At 37.9% G+C, this 25,539-nt stretch overlaps 1 long non-coding RNA gene across 2 annotated transcripts; it reads left to right on the top strand.

Annotated features, from left to right (window-relative positions):
* The first annotated feature begins 1,957 nt into the window (after positions 1 to 1,957).
* Positions 1,958 to 22,461, top strand: LOC116596998. Of its 2 annotated transcripts, none has more exons than XR_004288417.1 (3): positions 1,958 to 2,103; positions 14,411 to 14,535; positions 21,930 to 22,461. It is a non-coding gene; the product is annotated as an uncharacterized LOC116596998 (long non-coding RNA). The 2 variants fall into 2 exon arrangements; XR_004288418.1 differs by lacking the exon at positions 1,958 to 2,103 and adding an exon at positions 13,474 to 13,565.
* The last annotated feature ends 3,078 nt before the right edge of the window (positions 22,462 to 25,539 follow it).

Here is a 25,539-nt window from a genome sequence, read left to right on the forward strand (position 1 = left end):
CTACATTTTTAGATGAGTTTCTTAGAATGCATCATTTGCATAAAATTTATTTAAAATATTGGTTAATTTTGAAAACAAATGATCAGTTCCTCTTGTGAAAGGGCTCATGGAAGTCCTCTTGTAAATGTGGTGCTGGTGAAGTTTTTCTTTCATTTTAGCAGATTCTGTCCCATCTTTGTGGAGTGGATAAGGATTGCACAAGCCCCTTGTGTTTCCTTCTGCCAGGAATTTTCTTGCTAAATCACATCAATGATATCAACCTCAATGGGAAATGTATTTGCAACTGTTTCTTCCCACATGCTTTTGGCTTTTGTGAAAGACCTATATATACTTAATATAGTCTTTTATTTTAAGTTTTCAGATATTAAATATTTGAAATTATGTATTTATTGATCAGTAATTTACATATAAGACTGATTTTCAAGTGTGAAGCATGCGCAGCTTTGACAGACCGTGTGGGCACTCAGGACGGCAGCGTTTTTCTATAATTAGTGGCATCGGTGTCCTTTTGGTTATGTGGTATGTTCAGCATCTGTGACAAATACGCCGGTAGCAGTAGCTTAAACAATTTAGAATTTATTTCTCCCTCATGTGAGAGTGTGGGCGTACGGGGTCCAGATCTGGTCCCATGATTGTGCAAGGGCTCCGATGCTTCTGTCTCCTTGCTCTCCCGACCCCTTGCGTTTTGTGAGAGACGTGCAGTACACTGGTTCCCTGGGGAAGGAGTCGTCCCTGGTTTGTGGTACCTGCTGCTTATGGTGGTACTCGCTGGTTATATTTGCTGACTTTAAGCTATCAGTGGCGTAACCACTTGGAAAATTCCTGAAAATTTAACAGTCAGCTCCAACACATGGGCCCAGCAGCACGAAGTGTCGCCTTCACTGCTGTGGTCATGACGCTTCACCAGCAGGACCATATTCCAGTCAGAGGAAAAGGGCCCTTCTCTTAGGAGTGTGACTTGATGGAGCCCACACCATTTCCTTTTGCGTCCTGCTAGTCAGAAGTTAATCACATGCCATACCTCCAAGACAGGTTAAGGAATGTCTTCTTTCTGTTTAGCTGATTATGAGTTGGTTCTTATACAACAAAGGAAGAAAAGCATTGGTGACTAATAGTAGATTGTGCCACAGACGTGCATGAATAAAAGCCAGTGACATGAGTCATGGCTACGAGAATGACAATAAGGACTAGGATGAAAAAAGATGACATGAGTAAGTTAATACATAGCAGCTGTTAATTTGAAGATTTTCCACTTCAATTAACAATTGAATGAGTAGGGCGCCTGGGTGGCTCAGTGGGTTAAGCTGCTGCCTTCGGCTCAGGTCATGATCTCAGGGTCCTGGGACCGAGCCCCGCATCGGGCTCTCTGCTCAGCGGGGAGCCTGCTTCCTCCTCTCTCTCTGCCTGCCTCTCTACCTACTTGTGATCTCTGTCAAATAAATAAATAAAATCTTAAAAAAAAAAAAAAAAAATTGAATGAGTAATAACCAAAAGTGTCTCTTTAATAACAGGCAAAGAACAATGCAGTGCTACATTAAATCAGAAGAATCGTTGAGACGTTTTCAGAAGTAAAATATTATTTTGTGTAATTATCATCACACATTTTCACAAGGTGCCCTCATGGAGTTTTTAAAAAAGTTATCCAAAATTATATATTAGCAAGCTGGATTAAGAAAAAAGTTCAACTCAGAAGTCTTTCGCACTCTCCAGCTGTTTATTGCTGAAAATATAACAACTACAGCATTTGAAAATTTTATATTCCTAAGAGTTCAGATTAGAGAATGAGTAATCTGAGAGGTGGTCTGTAAATCACAGTACAACCACTGGGCTGGGTTGTTTATAAAGAAAAGTAAATAATGGTGTCCATGACGACCGGTGTGTCTCACACGATATTCTAGAGTTCATATTAAAAGCATATTTAGATTACTCTTCGAACCTACAAATCAAAATACCACACTCTGCTACTCAGTGATACTCTGTGCAGCAAATTTCTATGCAACACCACCAAAGTTGTCTCTGTGCTTTTTCAGGTGGTAAATGTAATGAGGGGTAGTTGCTTCTTCTTCCCTTTGGAAACCATCACAGGATCCTCAATCATATCAGGTATTAATTTATACCTTCCAATTTTCCCCCAGGTTTATTGAGATAAAATTGACAAAAATTGTGGATATTTAAGATGTACAATGTGATGGCTTGATATACACCCATATGTTGTGAAATGATTACCACAATCAAGTTAATTAACATATCCACCACCTTCCATGGTTCTCATTATTTTATTTTGGCATGGTGAGAGCACTTAAGGTCTGTTCTCTTAGCAAATGTCAATATAATACAATAAAATTAACTGTGGCCACCATGCTGTAAGTTATTTTCCAGAACGTATTCATCTTGTAAATCTATTTTAATTCTTTATTAGTTCTTAAAATCCCATAAAAGGATTCTTTTTAATATCATATTTTTTCTTATTGTTGAATAAAGCAAAAATCAGAAGTATTTTTTTCAGAAATAATTTTTAACATAAAGGATTAATTCTAGAATAATTTTATATAGATAAACCTGTTTTCTATGTGTAAATTTTCTTTATTCTTAGTTGTTCTATAATCCTTAATCTATTATTTTTCCATCTGAGTTATCAAAGTCTTGGGTACAATTTTCCCTTCTAAAAATCACGATCATTTGTCTTGCTGAAGGGACCTATTCTTTGCTTCCAAGGTCCTAAATATGTTCATATCCATTCATTCAACATATGTTCATTAAATGGCTCTTTTGTGGGTATACAAAGTCTCATAGTGAAGCAATGTTTACATTCTGAAAGCCACCAAGGATACAGTGTCCTGTCCTCAAAGAATTGGAATCCAGTAGATGAATACACACATGCTTAGAAGGAACATAAGCAAATGTAGAAACTAAAGAATGCAGGTGCTTGGCGAAGGAGCAGTCTCTTGAAGCACGTTCATGGTGTGTGTTACGGGCGCCATGGAGAGAAAATCGCAGCAGAAGTTGCTTAATACTCAACATCTAGTTCAGTCTTCACGAATGTGCTTCCTGTAACAAAGAAGCTGGAAATGTAAAACTCCATTTCTCATAAGCCTTTGTAAGTAGGGTCCTATACAATTTACCTTTGACCAATGACATCCTTGCAGGCAAGATTTGGAAGACAACTAAAATGAGGCCTGATTATACGGCTTCTGCTGCCAAGTTCATCATGAAACAATCTTCCTTCTTCCTTGGTAGGGTTGTCAGAGATCCTAGGATCCTGCCACTAGCCCCAGGGGTGGGTTTGTTTGGGAAACAGAGCACACGGAATCAGATTGGTTAGTCTAGCTGTCTCAGTGTGGTGCTGAGCCTGCCAACGTGGTGGTGACACTGGGTAGTAGCTATCCCCTGATTTTGGCAGGTCCCTCTGGCAGGGTCTGGAGCCAGTGGCCTTCACACCAAAACAACATTTGATGGTCTGTTTCAATTGTGCTGGTTTGAGTATCAACCTAGAGCCTGGTTTGAGTATCAACCTAGAGCCAGTTAGTACACTGTAATAAACCCCCCTTTTCCTTTTTTTTTTTTAAATTGACATATAACGTATTATTTGTTTCAGGGGTACGGGTCTGCGAATCATCAGTCTTACACAATTCACAGCTATATACCCTACGTATATAGCACATAGCACATACCCTCCCCAGCGTTTCTACACAGACATGTCTCTCTAACTGATCACTGATCAAAATGTTAATACTGTAAAATCTTCTCTTTTTTAGTGGGAAAATATGATTGAGTAGAACACTCCAGACAGAATGAGTAACTCAAGCAGAAGCAAAAAGTACAATATTTGTGTAAGATCCCTTTTAGAACCAAGCAGCTAGAGTTAAAATGTTAGAGCACTTTGGAGTTTTGGATAGAAGTGCAGTTTGGAGAGTACATATCAGAAGGCAGAGGAGACCCTCTTCTATAGGCCAGACGATGGGGAGTCAGGTAATTTGGGAATATCAGTCTGGAAATGGGATATGGAGTAGATGTGGGAAAATGGAGACTGAAAAGGGACTGATTCATTAGACGAGTAAGGCAACCTGCGGCACCCAGGTGTCTCAGTTGATTAGGGGTCTACCTTTGGCTCAGGTCATGATTCCGGGGTCCTGAAATTTTGTCCTGCATCCGGCTCCCTGCTCAGCGGGGAGACCTCGCCCTTTCCCTCTGACCCTCCCTCCTGCGTATGCTCTTATTCACTCTTTAAAAAAAAAAAAAAAAAGAGTAAGGCCAAAGGATAAAAAGGACAGAATAATGAGAAAAATCTAATGGGACAATTCTGGGTAAGTTCTTGTGTTCATTTTAATTGTGATGTTCCAGATAAATGTGTTCTGAGCCTCCAATTTTGTTATCTGAATAATAATAATAATTAATAATTATTAATAATAATAATTATTAAGCAGGCTTAAGAAATGCTTGATGCACAAGGTAGGAGAAGGACTATGGTGAAATGCCATCAAGTGAAATGCACCAGTGAATGTCAGAAACCTTCTTCATAAGCAGGAGCTCTAATTGGACCACATTGTTGGTTTCAAGTTGAATTTATATAGAAAATTAACTAGTTGCAGATGCATTCTTCTTATATCATAAAAATTTCTTATAGTAAGTTACCCCTAAGTTAAGGACTTGTCTATTTACTTATGATTATTCTTTTTTTTATTTTTATTTTTTTATAAACATATAATGTATTTTTATCCCCAGGGGTACAGGTCTGTGAATCTCCAGGTTTACACACTTCACAGCACTCACCATAGCACATACCCTCCCCAATGTCCATAATCCCACCCCCTTCACCCAAACCCCCTCCCCCCAGCAACCCTCAGTTTGTTTTGTGAGATTAAGAGTCACTTATGGTTTGTCTCCCTCCCAATCCCATCTTGTTTCATTTATTCTTTTCCTACCCCCCTAATCCCCCCACGTTGCATCTCCACTTCCTCATATCAGGGAGATCATATGATAGTTGTCTTTCTCTGATTGACTTATTTCGCTAAGCATGATACCCTCTAGTTCCATCCACGTCATCGCAAATGGCAAGATTTCATTTCTTTTGATGGCTGCATAGTATTCCATTGTGTATATATACCACATCTTCTTGATCCATTCATCTGTTGATGGACATCTAGGTTCTTTCCATAGTTTGGCTATTGTGGACATTGCTGCTATAAACATTCAGGTGCACGTGCCCCTTCGGATCACTACGTTTGTATCTTTAGGGTAAATACCCAGTCATGCAATTGCTGGGTCATAGGATGGCTCTATTTTCAACTTTTTGAGGACCCTCCATGCTGTTTTCCAGAGTGGCTGCACCAGCTTGCATTCCCACCAACAGTGTAGGAGGGTTCCCCTTTCTCCGCATCCTCGCCAGCATCTGTCATTTCCTGACTTGTTAGTTTTAGCCATTCTGACTGGTGTGAGGTGATATCTCATTGTGGTTTTGATTTGTATTTCCCTGATGCCTAGTGATGTGGAGCACTTTTTCATGTGTCTGTTGGCCATCTGGGTGTCTTCTTTGCATAAATGTCTGTTCATGTCCTCTGCCCATTTCTTAATTGGATCATTTGTTCTTTGGGTGTTGAGTTTGATAAGTTCTTTATAGATTTTGGATACTAGCCCTTTATCTGATATGTCGTTTGCAAATATCTTCTCCCATTCTGTCAGTTATGATTTGGTTTTGTTAATGTTTCCTTGCTGTGCAAAAACTTTTGACCTTGATGAAATCCCAATAGTTCAATTTTGCCCTTGCTTCCCTTGCCTTTGGAAGAAGTTGCTGTGGCTGAGGTCGAAGAGGTTGCTGCCTGTGTTCTCAAGGATTTTGATGGATTCCTTTCGCACATTGAGGTCCTTCATCCATTTGAGTCTATTTTTGTGTGTGGTGTAAGGAAATGGTCCAATTTCATTTTTCTGCATGTGGCTGTCCAGTTTTCCCAGCACCATTTGTTGAAGAGACTGTCTTTTTTGCATTGGACATTCTTTCCTGCTTTGTCGAAGATTAGTTGACCATAGAATTGAGGGTCTATTTCTGGGCTTTCAATTCTGTTCCATTGATCTATGTGTCTGTTTTTGTGCCAGTACGATGCTGTCTTGATGATGACAGCTCTGTAATAAAGCTTGAAGTCCGGAATTGTGATGCCACCAACGTTGGCTTTCTTTTTCAATATTCCTTTGGCTATTTGAGGTCTTTTCTGGTTCCATATAAATTTTAGGATTATTTGTTACATTTCTTTGAAAAAAATGGATGGTACTTTGATAGGGATTGCATTAAATGTGTAGATTGCTTTAGGTAGCATAGACATTTTCACAATATTTGTTCTTCCACTCCAGGAGCATGGAACATTTTTCCATTTCTTTGTGTCTTCCTCAATTTCTTTCATGAGTACTTTATAGTTTCCTGAGTATAGATTCTTAGCCTTTTTGGTTAGGTTTATTCCTAGGTATCTTATAGTTTTGGGTGCATTTGTAAATGGGATTGACTCCTTAATTTCTCTTTCTTCTGTCTTGTTTTGTTGTAAAAAAAAATGCAACTGATTTCTATGCATTGATTTTATATCCTGACACTTTACTGAATTCCTGTACAATTTCTAGCAGATTTGGAGGGGAGTCTTTTAGGTTTTCCACATATAGTATCATATCATCTGCAAAGAGTGATAGTTTGACTTCTTCTTTGCCAATTTGGATGCATTTAATTTCTTTTTGTTGTATGATTGCTGAGGCTAGGACTTGTAGTACTATGTTGAGTAGCAGTGGTGATAATGGACATCCCTGCTGAGTTCCGGACCTTAGAGGAAAAGCTTTCAGTTTTTCTCCATTGAGAATGGTATTTGCAGTGGATTTTTCATAGATGGCTTTGATGATATTGAGGTATGTGCCCTCTATCCCTACACATTGAAAAGTTTTGATGAGGAAGGGATGCTGTACTTTGGCAAATGCTTTTTCAGCATCTATTGAGAGTATCATATGGTTCTTGTTCTTTCTTTTATTAATGTACTGTATCACATTGATTGATTTCCGGATGTTGAACCAACCTTGCAGCCCTGGAATAAATCCCACTTGAGCACGGTGAATAATCCTTTTAATGTACTGTTGGATCCTATTGGCTAATATTTTGGTGAGAATTTTTGTACCTGTGCTCATCAAGGATATTGATGTGTAATTCTCTTTTTTATGGGATCCTTGTCTGGTTTTGGGATCAAGGTGATGCTGGACTCATAGAATGAATTTGGAAGTTTTCCTTCCATTTCTGTATTTTGGAAAAGTTTCAGGAGAATAGGAAATAATTCTTCTTTAAATGTTTGGTAGAATTCCCCTGGGAAGCCATCTGGCCCTGGGCTTTTGTTTGTTTGGAGATTTTTGATGACTGTTTCAATCTCCTTACTGGTTATGGGTCTGTTCGGGTTTTCTATTTCTTCAGGGTTCAGTTGTGGTAGTTTATATGTCTCTAGGAATGCATCCATTTCTTCCAGATTGTCAAATTTGTTGGTGTAGAGTTGCTCATGGTATGTTCTTATAATTGTTTGTATTTCTTTGTTGTTGGTTCTGATCTCTCCTCTTTCATTCATGATTTTATTTATTTGGGTCCTTTCTTTTTTCTTTTTGATAAGTCTGGCCAGGGTTTTATCAATCTTATTAATTCTTTCAAAGAACCAGCTCCTACTTTTGTTGATTTTTCTTTTTTTTTTCTTTTTGTTTCTATTTCATTGATTTCTGCACTGATCTTTATTATTTCTCTTCTCCTGCTGGGTTTAGGCTTTCTTGTTGTTCTTTCTCCAGCTCCTTTAGGTGCAGGGTTAGGTTGTATATTTGAGACCTTTCTTGTTTCTTGAAAAAGGCCTGTACCACTATATATTTTCCTCTCAGGACTGCTTTTGCTGTGTCCCACAGATTTGGAACTGCTGCGTTTTCATTATCATTTGTTTCAATGAATTTTTTCAATTCTTCCTTAATTTCCTGGTTGACCCATTCATTCTTTAGAAGAATACTGTTTCATCTCCATGTATTTGGGTTCTTTCCAAATTTCCTCTTGTGATTGAGTTCTAGCTTCAGAGGATTGTGGTCTGAAAATATGCAGGGAATGATCCTAATCTTTTTACCAGTTGAGACCTGATTTATGACCCAGGATGTGATCTATTCTGGAGAATGTTCCATGTGCTCTAGAGAAGAATGTGTATTCTGTTGCTTTGGGAGGAAATGTTCTGAATATATCTGTGATGTCCATCTGGTCCAGTGTGTCATTTAAGGCCTTTATTTCCCTGTTGATCTTTTGCTTGGATGATCTGTCCATTTCAGTGAGGGGACTGTTAAAGTCCTATACTATTATTGTATTATTGTTTGTGTGTTTCTTTGGTTTTGTTATTAATTGGTTTATATAGTTGGCTGCTCCCTCGTTAGGGGCATATATATTTAAAATTATTAGATCTTCTTGTTGAACAGACCCTTTGAGTATGATATAGTGTCTTTCCTCATCTCTTATTATAGTCTTTCACTTAAAATCTAATTTATCTGATGGAAGGATTGCACCCCCCCCCCCAGCTTTCTTTTGATGTCCATTAGCATGGTAAATTGTTTTCCACCCCCTCACTTTAAATCTGGAGGTGTCTTCGAGTCTAAAATGAGTTTCTTGTAGGCAACATATTGATGGGTTTTGGTTTTTTTAATCCATTCTGATACCCTGTGTCTTTTGATTGGGGCATTTAGCCCATTAACATTCAGGGTAACTATTGAGAGATATGAATTTAGTGCCATTGTATTGTCTGTAAGGTGACTGTTAATGTATATTGTCTCTGCTCCTTTCAGATCTACTACTTTTAGGCTCTTTCTTTGCTTAGAGAACCCCTTTCAATATTTCCTTAGAGTTGGTTTAGTGTTTGAAAATTCTTTCAGTTTTTGTTTGTCCTGGAAGCTTTTTATTTCTCTATTTTCAATGATAGCCTAGCTGGATACTATTCTTGGCTGCATGTTTTTCTCGTTTAGTGCTCTGAATATATCATGCCAGTTCTTTCTGGCCTGCCAGGTCTCTGTGGATAAGTTTGCTGACAATCTAACATTTTTACCATTGTATGTTACAGACTTCTTTTCTCGGGCTGCTTTCAGGATTTTCTCTTTGTCCCTAAGACTTGTAAATTTTACTATTAGGTGACGGGGTGTGGACCTATTCCTATTGATTTTGAGGGGGGTTCTCTGTACCTCCTGGATTTTGATGCTTGTTCCCTTTGCCATATTAGGGAAATTCTCTCCAATAATTCTCTCCAATATACCTTCTGCTCCCCTCTCTCTTTCTTCTTCTTCTGGAATCCCAATTACTCCAATGTTGTTTCGTCTTATGGTGTCACTTATCTCTTGAATTCTCCCCTCGTGGTCCAGTATTTGTTTGTCCCTCTTTTGCTCAACTTCTTTATTCTCTGTCATTTTGTCTTCTATATCACTAATTCTTTCTTCTGCCTCATTTATCCTAGCAGTAAGAGACTCCATTTTTAATTTAACCTCATTAATAGCTTTTTAAATTTCAACTTGGTTAGATTTTAGTTCTTTTATTTCTCCAGAAAAGGGGTTTTATATATCCAGAGAGGGTTTCTCTAATATCTTCCATGCCTTTATCGAGCCCAGCTAGAACCTTAAGAATCATCATTCTGAACTCTAGGTCTGACATATTACCAATGTCCGTATTGATTAGGTCCCTAGCCTTCAGTACTGACTCTTGTTCTTTTTTTGTGTGGTGAGTTTTTCTGCCTTGTCATTTTGTCCAGATAAGAGTATATGAAGGAGCAAATAAAATACTAAAAGGGTGGCAAATACCCTAGGAAAATGTACTTTAACCAAACCAGAAGAGACCCCACATCGTGGAGGGGAGAAAGGGGATAAAAAGAAATTCAGAAAAAAAAATTAAAAAAGAAAATAAATAAAGAAAAAATATATAAAAGAAAAAATATATACATATGTATTAGACTGGTGACTAGAACAGGGTCACCCACTTAAATTGGGGAGTATTTTGGTCTCTTAGAAGAAACTACCTCCAAAACTTTAAAGAATGAAAAAATTATATAAGAGTAAACACAATGAAGGGATGGAATATGCCTATAAAGATGAAAAAAAATTTTTTTTATAATTTCTAAAAAAGGAGTTGATAAAGTTAGTTGGTTGGGAGAATAAAGAAAAAGAAAGTGGAGCGAATTTGCTCAGGCTGGAGAACAGAACAAGATTTAGATTTAGGGTATGTTTTGATCTATTAGAAGAAGTTGTACCCCAAATTTTTTAGAAGAAAAAACCCTATGTTTAAACAACAACAACAAAAAAAGTAGGATACAATGAAGGATAAAATGTGACTATAAGAATGAAGGTTCAAAAATGATTATTATTATTTTTTATGAAAGGTATTGTTAATATAAACTAGTTCAAAAATGTTAAATGAGGAAAGGGTAAAATTAAATTAAGCAGAAAGAAAATAAAATTAAAAAAATAATTAACTGCAAGACTATGAATCATGGGGAGAAAGCCATGAGTTCCGTGCTTTGCTTTCTCCTCCTCTGGAATTCCACTGTTCTCCTTGGTAAATGAACTTGGTCTTGGCTGGATTTCTTGTTGATCTTCTGGGGGCGGGGCCTGTTGTAGTGATTCTCAAGTGTCTTTGCCCGAGGCAGAATTGCACCACTCTTACCAGGGGCCGGATTAAGTAATCTGCTTGGGTTTGCTTTCAGGAACTTTTGTCCCCTGAATGCTTTCCGTAGAGTTCCAGAGGACGGGAATGAAGATGGTGGCCTCCCAGTCTCTGGCCCGGAGGAGCCGAGAGCTCGGGGCCCCACTCCTCAGTGCGCCCTCAGAGAATAGTGCCCAATTACTCCCATCTCCCTGGCCTCTGGCCATGCTCTGAGCTCACCTAGGCTGCAACCGGTTTAAGGTAACCCCGAGCAGAGAGCTCACTCCTCGGCTCTGTCTCTGTAGCCAGCTTCCCTGGTCTAATAATACCTGCGAGCTCTGTGACACTCAGACACCCCTGATCCTTCTGTGACCCTGTGGGACCTGGGGTCATGCTGACCGCGCTTGGGCTTCACCCCGGTTTAGTCTCTGGAGCAATGTCCCTCCATGGAGCAGACTTTTAAAAGTCCTGATTTTGTGCTCCGTTGCTCCGCCGCTTGCCGGGAGCTGCCCCCCCGCCACGGTCTATCTTCCAGTCGCTTTGGATTCACTTCTCCGCCAGTCCTACCTTTCAGAAAGTGGTCGATTTTCTGTTTCTAGAATTGCTCCTCTTCTCTTCGATCTCCTGTTGGACTTGTAGGTGTTCGGAATGGTCTGATAAACTCTCTAGCTGATCTCCTGCGACCTGATGTCATCTCAGCTGCTACTTCTCCACCATTTTGCCTCCTCTCCTACTTATGACTATTCTTAAAGGCCACTGGACTTAGTCCAGGTCCTGCTTTACTTTTTTTGTGTGTAATTTTAGACTAACCCCCTGAATTCTCTGTCTGAATTTCTCCGTATGCAAGGTGGGGATTCTAATACCTGCCTTAATGGTTTGAAGTGCTTATTTTAATAATCATTTTGTTTTGAAGAAACATCTTATTCAGTATTCTCTTCCAGACTGAATTGAATTGAGCTCTTATCACATTTTATACTACATGGAAAATAACTTATATTGCAATAAGATAGTCTTACCATAATTTTTAAAAAATCCTTAATTGCAGTAGAGTAAGACAATGGGAGTGAAATATTTATTCTAGAAAATACTATTGCAGGGGACAGTACTTTAACAATAATAATAATCTATCAGGTATTAATTCATTTGATCCTCAAGAAACCTATGAGGAAGATATTAAGTGATAAAATAGGAATACTTATTGAATGTTTAAAACAAATGCAGCCAATAGTCTTTCTGTTCAAATTCAGCCTGAATTTAGTGCCTGAATGCTAATTATCCTATGTGTGTTTACTACTTTTCTTTTTACCTTTAATTCTTACTAAAAATTCTATTAAAGTTACACCACTGGCTTAGTTTCTGTGTGACTAAAAAAAGCACCCACATTTTGGTGTGGTAGCTGAAAACTATTATTTGTATAACTCAAAAAATTTCCAGTTTAAACTTTCTCTGGTTGTGCTGCCCCAGTTTCATTCTTATTCTTATTTTCCTGATAGAACTTCCACCTTCTTGCTCTCTGTGTAACATTTCTTTTAAGTATGTGTTTGATAAAGTGTATAAGATGATTTTTTTCTAATCTTGTCTTACCGGATGATATAATCAAGCTATATTTTTTAGAATTACTCATTTTTATTTCCCAACTTGTCTGTGTTTTCTGCGATCCAGGCATCTTTTTTGTCTTTTATTCTTTCCCTTTTGTACATCCTTTTTGCTCCCATTTATTTTTTTATTTGATTTTCACATGTTTTAACCATTATGTTCCAAGAACTGGTTTTATTTGAATGTAACTTACTGTGGTTTGCAGTGCCGTTAGAGGACTCATCTGTTTTTAAATTTTTGTGGCCACATTCTGTTCACATGTTGCCTCTATCTCATTCTTCTTCTCTCTTTTATGGACTCCAGACACCCATTACTGACCCTTCCCTGTGACTCCTATATCTTTACACATTCCTCTTATTTTCCATTCTTTTATCTCTTTGTACCTCAGATTGGATGTTTTTTCTTAATCACCTTCCAATTCACTGCTTCTCCCTTTAGAACTGTGTCATCTTTTAGAAAACCTAAGTATTTTGATTATTTTCTCTTTTGAATTATAAAATTATTTGATTAGTTTACATAGTTTTAGTTCTTGGCTAAAATCCACAGTATTGTCATTTAATATCTGTGCATATTAATCTCTGTTGTTTGAAAATTATTTTCTCCAAATTCTAATATCTGGATCTCTGGTGGGTCTATTTCTATTAGCTGAATTTTCTCTTCATTTCATTTTCAGTTAATTCTTGTTCTTTTTTTCCCATGCTTCCTCCTTTCTATTGAGTGTCATACTCTATATATGAAAAATGTTAGATGTAACATTATGTTTCTGGATTACATTATCTTTCTCTAGAGAGGATTTTTCTTTTCCTTCTGGTAGGTAAATTGTAGCTGATGCAGCTAATCCAATTAGACTTTTAGCTGATTCAGAGTTGGTCTTGAATCTGTGTAAGGACCAGTTCATTTCTCACATTTACTCCTAGAGTATATCTCTTTGGGAATACAAACTAAATACTCTGTGTCTGTAATAAGGTTCCTCTGTCTTTGGTTGATCCTGGGATCTGATTTTTGTCTTTAGAATTATGAAATTGCCAAAAAGAAAAAAAAAAAAAAGCTCTGCTTCCTGGCCTCTGAGCTGTACTTTCTGCTTTCCTCTTCCTTCTCAGACTCTGCAACAAACTAACAAATGACTCCGGGGGACACTTCGTCTTCCTCAGCCTGACGTCAGATCTTCTGCTGCCCATGAATCCTCTCAGCCGCTGCGTGCTTCTCGGGCGGAGGGAGAAGCAGGATATTACAGGCTTGGTTTCCTTGCTACCCTGAAAGGTAAACCTTTTAGTTTTATATTTACCTAAGCTTTTAAATTCTACTACATAGGAATTTGGGTGTAAGTGGTGGTTGGCTATGAAATGTAATCTCTTGAGCAATTTGGGATGCTAGGTCACAATTCTTTCTGCTCGGTTCTTTTTTTTTTTTTTTTTAAGATTTTATTTATTTATTTGACAGACAGATCACAAGCAGGCAGAGCAGCAGGCAGAGAGAGACGGGCAGGTGGGCTCCCCACTGAGCAGGGAGCCTGATGCGGGGCTCGACCCCAGGACCCTGAGATCACGACCCAAGCCAAAGGCAGAGGCCCAACCCATTGTCTGCTCTGGATTCTTATGACCACATGTGGAAGAGATCTATGCATAAGCACTTCTATTGTTCCAGTTAACTATCAGAGCTTAGCCTAGAGTTCAGGTCATTGGGCTCATCCTCAGAGACTCATCAGTGTTTAAATTCCAGTTGTGTCCTTCCTGATTTCTCTCTCTTGCTCACTTGTCCAAATCTTACCATTTCGGAACAAGGAACACCTCTTATCTCCTCACTCTTCCTATTATATACATTATGGCTGACACGTCTATGTTCTGTGTTTATACATTCATTATACATTATACATTCTTGTTATTTAAGGTCAGGTTTTTGAAATTATTAACAATATGTAAACAATACCATTCTCTCTCAAACATCTGTTCTTTCTTTCTTTTCCAACTGAGCTACCCAGACACCCCAAACATCTGTTCCAGAACTTATAAAATTACAGTATGCTATAATTTCATAGAAGTCAACTTTGGGGGAACAGTGATCCACTGCTTGTGAGACACTGTACTTCCCCAATCCATATATTATTTTTCCCTTGAAAGAACAATATTAAACTTGTTACTAAATTGTTTTTGTTTTGTCTTTTGGTAGTCTTGGTGATGAGATCGGACCTGAAGTCAGCTGCTGAAGATTCTGAAGATGGTTCCTAGGAGCAGGTGAAGATATCCACAGAGCCTCTTTGTTTACAGCCTCTTCAGCACTCTCCAGAATCTCTGGTAAGCTGTTCACAGATTAAACTCTGCTTATTTTGCATCTTGAGCTCTTCAAGTTTGTTTTTTCTAATATGTCTGGATGGGAAATTGTAGTGTGAGACTCCAGAATTTTCACAGGATGAAACTGGGATGTGAGAAAACCAGAGTTTCATGGTGAGATTTAGTGGGCCACAACATTTGGGTTTGTAGCCAGCCTCATCTATAAGGTAAATGCCTTTGGGAGGTCCTGCCAGTTCTGAGGAACTACACACAGACAGCCAGAAACAGTAAGTCTGGTTGAATCTAGCAGGATTATTTTAAGGGAAAGTAACACCTATGCTTCAGTCAAAAGAAAGCAAGATGGCAGCTATGGGGAATCACAAAGCCTTAAGGTAAGTCCACAGCATAATTGAGACTAGGGGACTTAGGGAAATAAATTAAGAAATTCGGACTTTTTTGACCAATGTCTCATCAAAACCTAAGTAGGCAGAAGTCCGACTATAAAAAGCCATTAGGGTATCTGTCACTATAAAGAAATCTCTTGAAAGGCATAACAGATCTACTGCTAGTGGGAATCTTAGAAGCTAAAGCTGAAAAACTGGTAGGCACTGGTTTAACACTGACATACTGACAGAGGGCTGGCCGCCTAACTCTGTGACTGCCGTGGTAGGACACATTGATTATGGGTATAGGTTAGATTGACACTAAGTACCCCCCAAACTCAAAACTTTCAGTGCAACAAGATATGCTGTAAAGTACCACAAATGTCCAGCTCAGAAGCACATCTCCCTTAGGTGTTCATTGGGCTCTGAGACACAAGGCTTACCTGAAGAAAGAGGGTCCTCAAATTTCAAAGAATTGAATGGAACATTCAATTCAATGTTCCACCTTCCAGCACACCTGCTTATTTTATGTCTGAGAACTATAATCCTGGAAGCTATAGATATCTACAAAAGTGGAAAAATCTTGCTAAGACCACCTAGAATTATAATGGTAATTATAGGGAATATTCCAATTAGACACGATCATTGACTTAGGAAGAGCTCTTTAAGGTAAGGGTTTCCAAATCAAACAAACAGAATGGGATACTTATTTTAATTGGAAGGCAAAGACTGCAAAAAGCTTCAAGATTCCAAAATAGCTTCATTGCAAGTCTCATTGTGAAGGGTTAATGAGAAGGACACAACAGGTACCTAAAGGAAAATATTGTGAGACTGACGTGTCTCCTATTACACCCCTCTATCCTTCTTTGCCTCAGTCCTTACAGTCTACTAATCTGAATTGTCTTTCCACTTGCAAGAGGCTACAGACTATACACGTAAGTCTGCCAAGTCAGTGGCTTTATAGTTGTGCCCCGATCTGTCTTCGAAGGAGGGCCTCTGTGAGTCCCTTACACGCCTGATGCCACTCTGAGGGAAACTGCCAGTTATTTCTTTAAATGCCCAAGGATAAACTGAAATTAATAGAAAAATTTGCCAAATTTTGGTAGGTGTATTTTGTATGTTAAATTCCACTTGCTCCAGAGTCTGAAGATGGGATCCTGGGAAAGCTGGATCGAGCAAAGTGTGAGAATTCTTACTAGAATCAGCTCTCCCAGATCTCTGTCTGTAGTGTTCATTCAGAGATGAAGGTAAAACTTCACATTGTCTCTTCCTTTCCAAATCTATACCCATTGGTTGTCAGTCCTTTCTCTCCCAGAGACAGCTATTGCCTTATTGATTGCCTTATTTTGTGTCCTGAGAACGTGGCTCGGTAGCCATCAGGTTGGGAGCCCCAGAAGATCATCAGGCAGGAATGTCCATTGCATCCCATTTGCTGCTGGATATGGCTGGGCAGAAGTGTGGCTGGCACTGCAGTAGCAGTGGGGTTCCACAAACTATTGCTAGGTCTTGGAGGAATCATCTCAGTCTCTCTCTCTCTCTCTCTTTTTTTTTTCTTTCCTCCACCCCACCACCAGTCTTTCTTTTAACTATCTTTAGGAACAGTTTTGGATGTTGGAAAGGTAATATCTTTTGTATGCCTTTGATGCCTCTCCCAAGGCAACCTTGAGGTTGTTCAGTACTGCCAGAAATATTTGGCATTTGTCCCTGCTAAAACCTGACAAGATATTGAAATATTTTTCTAAAGTAGCTCTATGGCCAAAAGTTGACCAAATTGGAAGTTGGTATTCAGAGCCTGATAGGAATTCTTAAAATACCTTCTCCCTTAGGTTAAATAAATTCAGGGTGGGAGGGGGCAGTGAACATTCCAAAGACAAAGGTCTAAATCAAAGAAAATGTAGTTGGATGGATGGATTTTCCCCTTGCTGTCATTCAGGTCATGATCCAGGTCTTTGAGGACTTAAAAACAACTGTCCTTGTCTTAGAAATTGAGTCTTTACAAGAATAGAAATGCAGCTCTGGAAGCAACTCAAAACCCACTATCTTTTTTACCGATTCTAAAACCCCCTATATTTATCTTGAAAGACTTGTAGTTATTGTAAAAATTCTGGCCTTGTGAAAAGAGAAAGTTCTTCTTGGAGGAACTTCTATACTTTTCCTGTGCCTTTGAGATGTAAATGTTCTACCTGGTCTTCTCTAGGAACTTTTTTTTTTTTTTTTTAAGATTTTATTTATTTGTCATAGAGAGAGGGAGTACAAACAGGGGAAGTAGCAGGCAGAGGGAGAAGCAGGCTCTCCACTGAGCAGGGAGCCTGATGTGGGCCTTGAACCCAGGTCCCTGGGATCATGACCTGAGCTGAAAGCTGACGCTCAACAGCCTGAGCCACCTGGGTGTTCCTTCTCTAAGAACTTTTATCTGGGCCATCTCTTTGAAATGCAGACTTCAGGGATGTAATTCTTACTGGAAGGGGAAAAAAGGGTGAAAGAATATTTGGAAACTAGGTGTGAATTTTAAGTCTTATCCACAAGTATTACCTCGAGACATCTGAAGAGGTAACTGTAACTTAATCCATCTGCTAGAAACACAACTTAAATCCAGTAGTTATTCTTCTATAACCTAGTGAGTTTTGCATCATCATGCCTGTCTCATGGCTAAAATTTTAACAGAAGGTAAAGATCTCTGTTTACCTCTATCTCTGTGTTGATGAATATTTATGTGTGCATGTTGTAAATGTGTGTTTTTTTCTACCAACAGATGGTATTGCCCAAATCAATCTGTAAAGAGCTCTATTTAATTGGCTTAAAGAAATTGAAGCATTTATATAATCAGCTATATATTCAGAAATATAGAAATTGACCTAAATGCTTTTCAAGTTCACATGATCTAGGATAATATTCAATAACTAGCTTAAGGTTGTTGGTTTTACTAGAATAGGCATTTATTCAGTTATCAGCAATGCATATAATACTTTTATTCTATGTTTACTAAAAGTCAAATAAGCTCATGTTTTCTCTCACAGAATTTGTGCGCAACAGAGAAAACTCATAATAACTCAAAACTTTTATGAATAATCTAGACATAATTCTTAAGAATAAGAAAATTAAATAGACATTGATAAAAACCTTACAAATGAATTCTTCCAACAATAAAAAAGTCAATTTAAATGTAAATGCTTTAAATCTTTGTTTTTCCTACTCCCACATGAAGGCAGTACACATAAAATCCCTTATTGAAGTCTGGGTGATTGGAGGGGCCAGATTCGAAGAAATCTTCAGTTCAGTAGAGGGCTAAGTGTGTGGTATTCCAAAATAAATAGTTGAGCTAGAGTCACAATGATTATGTCAGGGATTCATTCCATCCTTACATTGTTTCTCAAGTGCCTGAAGTGTTTTGTGAATCTATATGATTTCCTTAACAGCCCTGTGAAGTTAAGATAAGTACAGGTGAAAATAAGTCTTTGGGAAGGGCAAGTAACTTGCTTAACTCACCAGTTAGTGGTAGTTCTGAGATCTGAGTTCAGGTTTGTCTGACTCCAAAGTTCAATGTTATGCATGCCTTTTTGGTTCATTAGACTCTATTTTATTCCTATCAAAATAACAGTGGTAGTATGGAGCATTACCTGGGAACGACAATTCAATTTATAAAATTATGATGTTCAAATGAAATTTTATCTTGCATTTGATAAAATGATTTGTGGGCCTTTGCAATGCTTTCTTTGTGTGTGTGTGTGTGTGTGTGTGTGTGTGTGTGTGTGTGTGTTGCATGTTCTGGATTGGAAATTTGGGAAGGCAGGCTTTTCTTTTTTTTTTTCCTTAAGTATTTGTTACTATTTTTATCATGGCAAAACCTAAGCAAATTCTTGGTTCCTATTCAGTTCTTATTCAGACAAAAGAGAAAAGTTTACAAAATACTGTTTCTCATAATTTTACCTGGAACCAACTCTGGAAGTTACCATGGCCCGTCAGTTGAAATAAGGGTGTTATATTTTTTTTCTTTTTATATCTGTAGACCAGGGCAGTGAGATTTACCTCTGAACAGTGATCAAGGGGACTTCCACTTACCGTTTTTTCAGAAGGCAAATTTATTTTGTGATGAAGGGGTATAGTATAGGAACACAGAATCAAAATACAACTTCAGGAACTACATATGAATAAATGCCAGAGTGGTGGGGGAGAGAATGCTGGAATCAGACCTAGGAACAACAACAGTAATAGTAAAAACAACAGTATTCATGGAGCAGTGACTGTTTGTGAACACTATACTAACATTGCCTCACACAGTCCTTACAACTCACTAGACCTTTTATGCAGAGGACGGAATGGTTTTGGAGAGGGTAGGTCCATCGTCCAGCATTGCACAGGTAGTGATGGACAGAATCAGGGCTATGTCATAGGTCTACCTTACTTCAAAATGATCTATTTACTACTAGGTTTATATTGCCTCTCAAATGCCCTCTGGTCTAATGCTATTTTTGTATTTTTTAAAAACAGCTTTCTTGTTTTTAAAATGTAAATAATGTCCTCACAAAGGGTTGTATGCAAACTGACAGGCTCAGAATAGTCATAAACTATATCACTCCTTTCTAGTCATACCCTAGACTGCCCATCGTCATTATTGCTAAGACTACTGTCAGTTTTAACAGTCAAATATACTTAATAATAAAGTACATTTTAAGTAATCCCAGCATAAAATCTCTACATCTTAATTTATCAGTAGACAGAAAAGGAATGAAAATTCAGTACTTGATATTACCTAATTCCATCCAGGTCTCTCTGTGCTCCTACATCCTCTGGGTAATAATCTGAACTTTCCCCTTAAACTTTGATTTTGTTTTGACATTATTTTTAGGTTTCTGACATTTTCTGACATTTTCTTTTCTCCGTCACCCTCATTTTGTTCATATCTCCTCTCCTTCACCCCGTCTCCCTAGGTAACAAAGCAAACAAAGGAAAACCTTTTGTTTTCAAAAAATTTAAAAATGTAGATAAAAGTTGAAGAAAAAAAATATTGTCTTTTCAGATGCTTATGAAAGTAGGAAAAAAAGCAAAATCCTTTCTCACTTCCATTCTTACATCTATACACCAGCTGTTGCCTCTCTAGGAACTCCGAGTACGCTGCTGACCCAGACAGCAACTGACCTTTGATCTTGAGCATCTCTCTATTACGTATCTCTTTGTTTTCCTTGATTTTTTCCTTTATGTGAACTCATATACTCTGTCAGGATAAAATCATTTCACATGTTCAAAGTAAACAAAACTGCTCATCTTGGTCAAATATCCCTCAGAAGTTTCTTCCAGGGAAACTCCAAACCAGATAAAAATTTTATGTGATTTTTCAAATCATGATCTCTGTATCTTTTCATATGATTTACTTTTCATAGTAGCTAAAGTTTTGCTTGAAAAATGTCTAGTGTCGGGGCGCCTGAGTGGCTCAGTGGGTTAAGCCTCTGCCTTCGGCTCAGGTCATGATCTCAGGGTCATGGGATCGAGTCCCACATCGGGCTCGCTGCTCAGCAGGGACCCTGCTTCCTCCTCTCTCTGCCTGCCTCTCTGCCTATGATCTCTGTCTGTCAAATAAATAAACACATCTTAAAAAGAAAGAAAGAAAGAAAGAAAAATATCTAGTGTAACTCAAGAAATCCTTGTTATATTTAAAGAGAGAGAGAGAAAGAAAAGATACCAGTGAAATTTGTTAAATAAAGGACCAGTTCTGGACTAAATCAATCGTCAAAAGTTCTCATTAGATTTAGTTTCTAAAGCACGGTTGTTGGGGTTGGGTATGTGGCCAGGGCATCTGCAGTCATCATAAAAAGCTTCTGTAACCTCTGCTCAAGTTACAGCAATATTTTCTTCATGAAAGCTGTGTCTTTGACCCTTGTACACTATTAGAAAACTTTAGCTATTTCAAACCAAACTTGGCAAAAAGAAGTCAGGAAAACACCAAGGTAATTGTTGCTTTTTTATAGTAGGATAGTGGCCCACATAAAAATTTTCTTCAGTATAAAAATAATAAAAACTGAAGCTACGTATCTGTCAGACTCATGTCAGGAACTTGAAGAATCAGTTGTGATTAATCTACGATTTCATCACGCAACGTATTTTCAGCCCCAGAAAGCATAAGTGTACCTTACTTATAACTCCAGCCAGTAAAGGAAAGCTTCCCCCAAGAACCCCCAAAATTAGATTATGAAACGAATATCCTGTCTAGAGTCAGATCACATCTTACTCTCGTCTGAGACTGGCAGGTAACCCTCTGATTATGCTTGTAGATCCCACTTGCAGCATAAGCTTCTGGGTTGCCCTGACGACCACAGGCCACATCCGGACGCCAGAGTGGGCCAACAGTCGAGATGACCGCTCTTTCAAGTGAGCACCTACAATGTTGTCAGGCTCTGTGGTTTATAACCATTTCTAGTTTGTCTTCCACATTTAATATTGTTTCTCTAGTATGTACGCAAGAAAATTAAAATTTGAGGAGGTTCAGTAGTTTGCCAAAGTACATAGCTATGGAATGGAAATCCTTGGATTGAAATACAAATCTCATCTCCTAATCTAGGGCATTTCTACTACAGTTCGTTACGTACAGAAGTGATTGACAGAATTAAGGAATCCCTAGGGGGCGGGACAGGTGGAAATGGCCGTATTTCATGCTCCAGATGCAGCCTTCGTTTTTGGTGAATTAATACAGGACAGTCATTTCTTTTTCTTTCTTTCTTTTATTTCCTTTCTTCCTTGCTTCTTTCAGAGAAAGAGATGGGGGAGGGGCCCCAGGAGAGGGAGGGAGAGAGAGAATCTTAGGCAGGCTTCATGCTCAACATAGAGCCCAGGGCAGGGCTTGATCTCACGACCTGAGCCAAAGTCGAGAGTCAGACACTTAACCAGCTGAGCCTCCCAGGGGCCCCAGGACAGTCATTTCTTTATAATTATGAACTCAAATATTACTACCCAGTTTCTGGTTTGTGTGTCTGAAAGGTCAACATGTTTGAGGAAAAAATAGTTTATTCAATTTAAATATGTTCCAATATATTGAATTTATAGTACCTGTAAGGATACCAGCTTACCTGTTTTCATCCAGTGGGAAGGAAACTCTGCAAGGAAGCCATGACCGGTGCACGCGGTACAGTACCCGTTGACTGTGCTTTCTGTGTAAGCACAGAAATCCTACAGCGGCCTTTCTAAAAAGTGTCCTTTGAGTATCAGAGTGAGTCGCTGTAAAAAGACAAACTGGGTCACTTTTCAAAGCTGCCAGCTGGAATCTTCACTGGAAATTCTGCAGAAATACCTGTTAATGTTTCCAGTTGTTCATGACCTTAAAAAAATAAAAAATAAAAAAAAAATTGCTGGATCATTCATTCTTAAAAAATTATTATTGTAACTGTATTGTTTTAGTGATGTGAAGGTTCATTTCCTGTTTCTTGTGATTTATGGTTCTACATCTTTAGGAATGGTAGCCATTCTCCACAGGCAAACTGTATATTGAAAGGAAAGGAGTAAAAGATAGTTATCCCATATCCCATAGAGTTGCTTTTATCTGTGTGAAGAATTCCCTTTTTCTTTGTCATTACCTTACTCACCCGCTTCTATATGTTGTGTAATCGATGGACATTTTCCCACTTACGCTCAGCATTATACAAGGCAAATACCTAGATTACAGTGACTGATTTTATAAAAGGCAATGCAAAGTACACATATGTAAAGTCATGTGGATACAGATTATCAAAAATTCACAGTCTAGAGATCTGGTTCTTAAAGTTGTAAATAAGAGATTTTGGGATATTTATCTTTGACTGCTTTTATAATATACTTTGAAAAAAGTTATTTTAATTGGATCTATTCTGACTGTAATAGAAATGTGAACTAGAGTTGTATTTTCCTGAATTACCAACAAGTAGAGCCCAGAATCTACAAAGTTCTATAAATTACCTTTAAACCCTGATTTAAACATAAATAGATAATTTTAACTTTCACTCTGTTAAAGCATGTATATAGACTAGATGTTTTTAACCTTTATTTTAATATATTTTAATTAATTTATTTAATATATTTTAAAATATTATATTTTAATATGGCATATAGTATGTCTATATAAATATCATATTTAAAATGTCAGTCTTTTCAATCTTATAGAACAATTTTACCCAATTTAAAATAAAATTAGACCCATTATACTAAAAAAATTAAGTTTTCCAATTTAAATAGTTTTTCCTCTTCATTCACCACAGCAAATACATATCTAGTCATCAACTTTCATACTGACTCACAACATGATTTTCTTAACAAGTTCACTGGGAGGTCATTGATGTTTTGCTTTCCAAGTATGTCAGTCTCATCGGGTATTGTGTATTATAACGGAAGTTTAATGGGGGGTGATGAAGACTTTGCATAAAACTACAGGCAGTTTTACATGGCAGAAAACATACATTATATTAAATAAAGTGACTTGAAGTTTTCCATGTTTTATTCTGTACATTAAATGTGAAATATCATTTCAAATATCATGTTCAAATGTCATTAAACCATTCCCTTAGAAGTAGAAAATCTAGAGTGTGCATAGGAATGAAATGCACGAAGTGGAAATCATCTGTGAATGACTTTTGACTGAGAGACTGTCCCAGTCACAGAGCGTCTGTGCGGTTTGTAGAACACAGCACGTCACTAACATCCTCCTGTGCAGTCCTTGAAATTTACCGTGAAGAGGTAAATTTACCTCGAAAAATATAAAACTTCTGGTTCGTGCATTTCCTGGGTCACAGGCTCCTGATAGTGCTGGCCCCAGACACAGGGACTATCTTATGCACAATGGACAGATTTCTAGACCACCCACAGCCTGTAGACCATAATGATGAACGTCTGTGTGCCTCAACAGGGCAACAGACATCGTCTTGGGGCACTTACAGCTTTTGCCATCTGTGAATCACATTTGTGGGCAGTATGAACACTATGTAACATGGTAGTTTTAGCTACAAAAGGCAAAAAAAAAAAAAAAAAAAAGTCTCTTAAAAAATAGGAGCGACCTGAAGGCACTTTCTGCTTCATAGGGTTGGTCATTTTCAGGTTCCTACTTCTTCATCTTTTATTTCCTCATGCCAATATTCCAGAAACAGAAAAAAGTTGCCTGTTTACAGAATGTATAATAGATTTTCTAGGTTATTTGATGAAAGTGCACTTTTAGTTCTATCACTCTACAGAGACCAAATGAGCTTTGTTCTTACCTTTGAAAGACAAAAAAGTAAAAGTAAGCATATTGACATCAAAGAACAAAATTTGTATTTAAATCATTGAAATGAGAAAAAAACATTTTTGTATTCTTTTAAAATTCTATTTTATTGTGGTAAAATCTACTCTCAACAAATTTCTTTTTTTTTTCACCACATAAAGTTTACTTTATTTGTATAATATTTCTTCATGAATCCTACCATTACCCAGTTTACTATAAGAGAGAATCAATACCATGTGATGGTCTTTAACAATATAGGAAAGGGCTTACTTTATGTTTTTAAATAAAAGGTACTGAGGTTGAAAACTGTGTACATAACAAATAGGATTGTCAATCACTCAGAAATGATCTCTCTTTCTTTTTTTTTTTAATTAATTAATTAATTTAAAAAATTTTTTTTTTTTATAAACATGTATTTTTATCCCCAGGGGTACAGGTCTGTGAATCGCCAGGTTTACACACTTCACAGCATTCACCAAAGCACATACCCTCCCCAATGTCCATAACCCCACCCCCCCTTCTCCCAACCCCCCTCTGCTGGGGGGATTATGACATTTTAATAATGTTTTAATTCCAATCTCTAAGTATGAAATATTTTTTCATTTCTTTGTGTCCTCTTCAACTTTTTTCCTTAGTGTTCAATTTTTTTTTTAATTTTTTATTTTTTATAAACATATATTTTTATCCCCAGGGGTACAGGTCTGTGAATCACCAGGTTACACACTTCACAGCACTCACCAAAGCACATACCCTCCCCAATGTCCATAACCCCACCACCCTCTCCCAAACCCCCTCCCCCCAGCAACCCTCAGTTTGTTTTGTGAGATTAAGAGTCACTTATGGTTTGTCTCCCTCCCAATCCCATCTTGTTTCATTGATTCTTCTCCTACCCACTTAAGCCCCCATGTTGCATCACCACTTCCTCATATCAGGGAGATCATATGATAGTTGTCTTTCTCTGCTTGACTTATTTCGCTAAGCATGATACGCTCTAGTTCCATCCATGTTGTCGCAAATGGCAAGATTTCATTTCTTTTGATGGCTGCATAGTATTCCATTGTGTATATATACCACATCTTCTTGATCCATTCATCTGTTGATGGACATCTAGGTTCTTTCCATAGTCTGGCTATTGTGGACATTGCTGCTATAAACATTCGGGCGCACGTGCCCCTTTGGATCACTACGTTTGTATCTTTAGGGTAAATACCCAATAGTGCAATTGCTGGGTCATAGGGCAATTCTATTGTGCTAAAATCTACTCTCACCAAATTTCTAACTGTACAATACATACTGTGGATTACAGTTAGAATGGACTCTAGACCTCACTCATCTTGCTTTGGTGAAAATATGCTGTTGATTAGTAACTTCCCGTTTCCTTTCCCCCAGCCCCTTGCAACCACCACTCCATTTATTGATACTATGAATTTG

The sequence above is a fragment of the Mustela erminea genome, chromosome 8 (genome assembly GCF_009829155.1).
Source record: "Mustela erminea isolate mMusErm1 chromosome 8, mMusErm1.Pri, whole genome shotgun sequence".
Taxonomy (NCBI): Eukaryota; Metazoa; Chordata; class Mammalia; order Carnivora; family Mustelidae; genus Mustela; species Mustela erminea.